Raw genomic sequence first — 6,000 nt, 5'->3', positions numbered from 1 at the left:
TTCTATAAAAGGACTCTTCACCCTTACAATGGGGAGAGACCAATTCCTAGGCCCTCTCACCCTTAGAAGCAATCTCTCACAATCCTCTCAGAAATACAATAATCAGTGTGGACGTAGCCCAAACATTGGAGTGAATCACGATACATCTTGTGTTATTTACATTTCTTGCAGATTCACGGTCGAATTTATGTTATTCCAAAACCTCCGGTTTTGTGCATCAACATTTGGCGCCGTCTGTGGGAAATGACACGAAAAACTATGTCGGTTTTCTTTCATTTTTTCACCTCCGCCGTGAATCTGCAGAAACCAAGAATCTAAAACTTTTCCAGAAAACCCATGGAGCCACCTCCTCTCTCACTCAGTCTCTCTCTGCAATTGTAACAACCACCACCACAACCACTGCATTCAATTCTATTGTCAGTTTGTCAAATTGTCACAGTGACGGTATTGTCATGTCGCTCCACTCCGAATTTGCTGCAGCTGTTATTATTAAGCACGCACGTGCGACTTCAAATCTCCTGCGATTATCTTTATATGATAAGATAGATAGTAGAGCAGAAACTTGAAGCTTGAGGGAAGAGGCGGCGATTTTCAACTTGAAGCTTGAGCAGAAACTTGCAGCTGTCATTATCCCTCAACCGTCGACTGGAAATGAGGACCTTGCTCAGCCAACACCTCCCGTGTCGTCTTCTTGCTCGCAGGCACTTCACTTCGATGCACACCAGCTACTATGGCTTTCAGGCCCCTAAACCTGATCCTTTCTCTTCCTTGTCTCTGAGAAGTGTCTGCGTCGTTGGCCTGTTCTTACGGCGCCGTTTAGAGTGCGTCGGTAGCTCCACTTCCTCTTTTGCCTCCGGCGGTGGAAATAGTGGCTTTGGCTAAGAGAGTAGCGGCAGAGGCGGAGATGGACAAGGCGGGGAAGATTAGGTTCCAGGCGGACAACAACTCAGAGATCTCGAAGGGGTTCTGCTCGTGCCTGATTTGGATGCTTGACGGTGCAAAGGCGGGTGAGTTTTTGGCAGTGGAGACTCGGGATTTGCAGGACGTGAATGTGGGGGTTGTACGAAAAGGTGAATTCGAGAGTAAACACGTGGCACAACGTGCTGCTAGTGATGCAGAGGAAGACTCAAGCTTTGGTTACGGAGCGAAAGCAGGAGATACGGGGAATAATGAGTAATGAGATTCTCGTGGTGGCCTCATTCTACAAGTTCGCTGATTTTCCTGACCATAATTGCCTGCGGCAACCATTAAAGCAGCTCTGCGAAGAACTGCCTTGTGTACTTCCTTGGTGCCAGAGACCAGAAATAAAGCTCACTGTTCTGCACTCGCATAGGAACATAGATGATCTGGGTTAGATGTACGAGTTGTCCAGTGAGCTGAGTCTCTACCTCCGAGTCAACTTGGTAGAGTATGATTATTCGGGTTACGGACAGTCTCTGCTACCAGCTTTCGTGGCCCATCATCTCAAGATGGGGGAAAGCAAAAGCAGAAGAAAAAACAAAAGCAGAAAACAAAAGCAGAAAGCAAAAGAGAAAACAAAAGTAAGGAATAAACACCCCACCAGAATGATGTGATTTACTTTGCTTGTTTTTGTATGATGTGATTTATTTTTCTTATCTTTCGGAGACATCTGTATAAACCTCATCAGAGGGTAATAATAAAAAAAAAGGGCAAAGCCCAAAATAAATGGGCTGCAATGTTGTGTGGAGGGCAAATGCCTATAAGCCCAAAATAGCACCAACCAGGTGACCAAAAGTACGTCCAGTACTACAAAAATTATTCGGCACCTTGCCGCTATTATCACCAACCAGGTGACCAAAAGTACGCCCAGTACTACAAAAAATTATTCGGCAGTCCGCCACTATTATCGCCAACCAGGTGATCAAAAGTACGCCCAGTACTCCAAATTATTCAGCAGCCCTCCGCTATTATTGCTAACCAGGTGATCAAAAGTATGCCCAGTACTCCAAAATTATTCGGCAGCCTGCCGCTATTATCACCAACCAGGTGATCAAAAGTACGCACAGTACTTTAAATTATACATGAGCATTACACATGTCAATCATACATAAACATTCATGAGTACTCATGTCAATCATACATAAACATTCATGAGCATCACTCATGTCAACATTCGTGAGCATCACTCATGTCAACATCCATGAACATCACTCATGTCAATCAGCTTCAAAAGCTTCATTTACAAAATCTCTAGCTTCAAAAGCTTCATTTACACAGCTCCAGCTTCCAAAGCTTCATTTACAAAAGCTCTAGCTTCAAAAGCTTCATCTGCAGAGCTCCAGCTTCAAAACTTCACTTGCAAAGCTTCACTTACAAAGCTTCAGTGCAGGGTATACAAATACCGCCTCCGAACAACCGCCACTGCGGCCCACACATGGATTCAATCTAAAGTCTCCAGCCAACAAACTCTATTGATCGAAGACTTGGGAGACTACATGATGTACCATATATTGGGCCTCAACTGGGCCTAATGAAAAATACAAAATACTTGGGGGACTTAGCCCATCACTTATGCATTGAGGAACGAGCCCTTATTTTATAAAAGGGACTCCCTCACTTTCATTAGAGAGCACTCATGAAAAATACTTGGGGGACTCTAGCCCATCATTTTTGTATTGAAGAGCGATCCTTTATTCTATAAAAAGGGACTCCTTCACCATCATTAGAGAGCATCAACTTTAGCCCATCATTCATGTATTGAGGAGCGAACCCTTATTCTATAAAAGGAACTCCCTCACCTTCAACGTCACAAGCCGAGCCAACCAAGGCAACGTAAGCTACAAGCCGAGCAGCCTCGCAACATGTGCTACTTCTAGTTGAGCATCATGTCAGATTGGGCACCGCCTCATATCGAGCATCAGTTCAAGACAACATCTAGTTACTTCGGACCACACATGGACTGAATTTCAAGTCTCCAGCCAAAAGACTCTCTTGACTGAAGACTTGGGGGACTACTATTTATACCATACTTAGGGTCTCCGTATTTAGATCTCGTACAAATAATCGGGGGACTTAAATGTAATTATGTAATAAAGGAAGGGGAAAATATGTAATAAGTGAGGATCCCTTATTCTATAAAAGGACTCCTCACCCTCACAATGGGGAGATGCCAATTCCTAGGCCCTGTCACTCTCAGAAGCTCTCTCTCACAATCCTCTCAGAAATACAATAATCAGTGTGGACGTAACCTAAACATTAGGGTGAACCACGATACATCTTGTGTTATTTACATTTCTTGCAGATTCACGGTCGGATTTACGTTGTTCCAAGACCTCCGGTTTTGTACATTAACTAATTTCATAGGCTTTCGTTAATTGTTTATGTAGCATGCGTGGAGCTTATGTTTTGTATTTGAGGATACTAATGTGAGAAAATTAGAACGTTTATCGCCTTATTGGAAAGTAGAACTACACTTCAAAGTGTATATGCAATTGAGTAATACTACGTAAGAGTAAATTGGGCAATGGTCCCTTAACTTTAACTCAATTAGACAATGGTCCCTCAATTAAAAATCCATTACCATTGGTTCTTTAACTCATTAAAACGTGCAGTTACGGTCCCTCAACTAAAAATCCATCACCATTGGTCCATCAACTTTTATCAAATTTGAGAAATGGTTCTTAACTAAAAATTCATTACCATTGATCTCTCAACTTTAATCCAACTCGAGAAATGGTCCCTCAAATTTAACCCAATTGTAGCAATGGACCTTCCAACATAACTTATATTGACAAAATTATGGCGAAGTGGACGAAAAGGATTATAGCTACACGTTTTGATGAGTTGAAGGCCCCAATTATAGCAATGGTCCTTCCAATATAACTTATTTTGACAAAATTTTAACGAAGTTGACGAAAAGAACCATAGCTACACATTTTGATAAGTTGAGGAACCAATGGTAATGGATTTTTAGTTGAGAGACCATTGCTCAAATTTGATTAAAGTTGAGAGACCATTACTACAATTTACTCTACTATGTAAACCAATTTTTTAGACTAAATTTACAAATAATATAACGTGTCACCATTAAAAAATAAGTATATTAATCAACACTTAAGTAATAACATAATCATCAATAATCACTTCAAAAATATAATTTAAAAGTTGATCTTCCTAATATTATTTTTGCAATTGGTTCTACTGGTAAACGACGTGAATGTTGCATCATATTGAACGGACGACGTGAAAGTAAGCGTCGTTTTGCCTTCTCACCGACTGGGGACTATTGGCCCATTTCGAAGTGGTCCACCGATAAAATTCTTTATAGCCGTTAGAAAGAAAGAGCTTCCTTTCCATTTAAACCGACGGCTCAGTTTCACTCAATTCAAACTTGAATCCAATCAAAACACTACCCTCACAAATCCCCCCGGTCCTATAAACAAACGGTCTCTTTCTCTCTCTCTAGCTCTCTGAGATCTTCTTCGCCTAAAATTCACAACCCTCTCTCTCTCTAGAACTCGCATTCTTGCTGTGATTGTCCTCTCTCTCTATCTCTCTTCAATTATTTCTTGTTTTTTAATTTAATTTCTTGTTTTTGATTCAATTATTTCTTGTCAAACGATCCAAATATTCCCCCAAAATTGCAAAGACTTCAAGCCCTCTTCGACATCTGAAGCAGGTTCTTGTTTTCGTTTTATTTTATTCAATTTGCCCACTTTTTAATTTTTTGAATTACAAGAAAATGTTGAATTCGAGGTTCGGATTCGATTATTACTGCTTCTTATAGTTTTAATTTTGTTTTCTGATTTGATTTCATCCCTCTTTTTCTGCAGAGTTAAAAATTAAAACCCTAGGGCGATTACAACCCAGTTGGACAGTGACGTGAGCGACAAAGGTCGGTAATTTCTGCAATTCTTGGTTTTTTAATCTTTAATTTTCTAAAAGAAATTGGGAAACTTTTCAACTAAACTGTTACATTGTGAATTTCAATTGAGTAGTTGAGTTGTAAGAAAACAGAAATTTTTTGGGGGTCGTTGAAGTCATGCTCTTACTATATCATTGTTTTCAGAATGTACTCCAGATTTGCTACCAAACTCGTCGAGTGAGATTCTGATTTGATTGGTGAGAGTAGCGCGTCGAACGGACTCAACAAGGTTCTCCATGTCAGATAGTTCTTCCAGTTTTCCAGAAGATCACTGATTTGACTACCAAGTGATTGGAAGCATTTGTATATTCTTTCTGTTTTGAATCTTTCGACAAATTCACCAAGAGTTTTTGGTTTTGTTCTCATGCTCTAGGATTTGAAGAGAGAGCATACTGCCTTGTCTGATCAAGTCAAGCTCACTACGAATTCCTTTCCGGGACCTGCAGTTCTAAACACACCTTTCAGCTGCTAAGTGAGCCTTTTGTTTTAATCACTCACAATTATTTTCTAACTTTCCTTCTCTCTTTGATTGTAATTTGTTGTTTCTGGATATCCAAATCCATAAGCGTCATCGGAATTGCCCTGGTATGCTTTCTGAAAACTCACTTTATAACTGCTGTTTACTGTGACTGTGCTTAGAAACATGCATAGGAGTTAACTGCTTGTCTAATTTGACTGTCCTCTGAGTTAAATTCGATTGATTTGAACTGCTTAAATTTTCTGCAATATGATAGTCTTAGAACTGCTGTGGTTGATGTCAATGAATGAATCTGCTGCTGGTTGCAGGATCCAGTTTTTTCTTTATTTGCCTTGCACGTCTTAGAGGAAATAAGGCCGCCTTGTATGTCTTGATTGCAACCTGCAAAAGCCCAAAGTTTTTAATCAATAATCTGTTTTTATCAACTCAGTTTTTCATAATATAAGTTTCTCCAAGCAAAAATTTACTTTGAAAAGATAAGAATTTTATCCAACAAAACAAATGCTTTTTCACATTAAAAACAGACTTAGGCAAACAACAATTTAAAAACACAAAAACTAGGGGTGCTAATCTAATATAAATTGATTTAAAAACACAAAAACTAAACTTAAAGACTCTAACAAGACTACTATGACTC

The 6,000-nt window shown here is 39.8% G+C and overlaps 1 long non-coding RNA gene across 2 annotated transcripts; it reads left to right on the top strand.

Moving 5' to 3' along the window:
* Positions 1-4,356: 4,356 nt before the first annotated feature.
* On the top strand, positions 4,357-5,601 carry LOC126616537 (uncharacterized). 2 transcript variants are annotated; one of them, XR_007621192.1, is made up of 4 exons: positions 4,357-4,639; positions 4,794-4,855; positions 5,030-5,114; positions 5,259-5,601. It is a non-coding gene; the product is annotated as an uncharacterized LOC126616537 (long non-coding RNA). The 2 variants fall into 2 exon arrangements; XR_007621193.1 differs by having other exon boundaries at positions 5,030-5,188.
* Positions 5,602-6,000: the final 399 nt, after the last annotated feature.

The sequence above is a fragment of the Malus sylvestris genome, chromosome 3 (genome assembly GCF_916048215.2).
Source record: "Malus sylvestris chromosome 3, drMalSylv7.2, whole genome shotgun sequence".
In the NCBI taxonomy this organism is placed as follows: Eukaryota; Viridiplantae; Streptophyta; class Magnoliopsida; order Rosales; family Rosaceae; genus Malus; species Malus sylvestris.
The sequence above is the reverse complement of the archived record's forward strand: the minus strand, read 5'-3'. Positions and strand labels throughout refer to the sequence as shown.